The following is a 1,124-nucleotide window of genomic DNA, read 5'->3' on the forward strand; positions in this document are numbered from 1 at the left end:
ACATTTCCAATGCCATCTGATCCTCCCTGCCATGCCTGCATCTTGTAAACCCGAATCCTGTTTGGAGCACTCCAGGTTTATGGCTAAATGACAGTGCCTTGACAAAAGGAAGAAAAATCATGCTGCATTTTTCCTCCTGTGATCTGAAAACATAACAGGTGTACATGTATTAAATGTATCCTCACGGATGTCCGGGGCACGTTTACCAGCTGGAATTCTTCACTGAGTGTGTGAGCATTCACCCTGTTGTAGTCCATCAAAACAATAATATGAGTAGAAGGCTGTTGACTTAAGTTTGAGATCCACTAAAGTTAATTGTTGTGTGCTTGTCTTTCTGGTGGCTGTGTAAGCTTTGTATTTTCTTTGGACATCGTTAGACTTATTCAAGTACAACTTTAATGCTATATGAACTTTGCCATTTTGTCAAAACTGGTATGCTCTGTACATCCACCATTCCACTGGAATGTTTATCTCACGCATATGAATTTTTGTTACAAATCTAACTGATGGAGGAGTTTCTGGGTACTGAGGTTCACATTCTATTTTCAGGCTATATATCTTGTTCTCATAATTTGTCCTTGGCCCAGTAATCACGTCACCACACTCACTCCACCTTGTGAGTTTCATATCTTCAGAGTTTCCAAGGTCCCAGCTACTCACACCATCGCCTACCCCTTTTTGTCTTCTTCAAGTTCTTCCAACAAGGGAAAATTACTGGGAACTTTAACTCCTGTGGAAACCACCATCTTCTCTTACAGCCTGTTTGTTTATTTGCTTGTTGTTTGTTTTGTTTATAAGGCAGAGTTATAGAAAGAGAGGGAGAGACAGAAAGAAAGAGAGATCTTTGATCTGCTGGTTCAGTCTCCAAATGACCACAATAGCCAAGTATGGGCCATGCGGAAGCTAGGAGCCAGGAACTCCATCTGGGTCTCTCACATGGGTGTCAGGGGCCCGGGTACCTGGGCCATCTTCCACTGCTTTCCCAGGCACATTAACAGGAAGCTGGATCAGAAGTAGAACAGCTAGACCTCTGACCATACTCTGATACGGGATGCTGGTGTTGCAAGTAGTGACTTAACCTGCTGTGCCACAACTCTGACCCCAATTATTTCATTTTTTAAGTT

General features: G+C 42.7%; 1 pseudogene; it reads right to left on the reverse strand.

Moving 5' to 3' along the window:
- Positions 1-311: 311 nt before the first annotated feature.
- Positions 312-746, reverse strand: LOC100339547 (ubiquitin-conjugating enzyme E2 variant 2 pseudogene; annotated as a pseudogene).
- Positions 747-1,124: the final 378 nt, after the last annotated feature.

This window comes from Oryctolagus cuniculus, chromosome 2 (genome assembly GCF_051225735.1).
Source record: "Oryctolagus cuniculus isolate XC-2025 breed Fujian yellow rabbit chromosome 2, ASM5122573v1, whole genome shotgun sequence".
NCBI lineage: Eukaryota > Metazoa > Chordata > Mammalia > Lagomorpha > Leporidae > Oryctolagus > Oryctolagus cuniculus.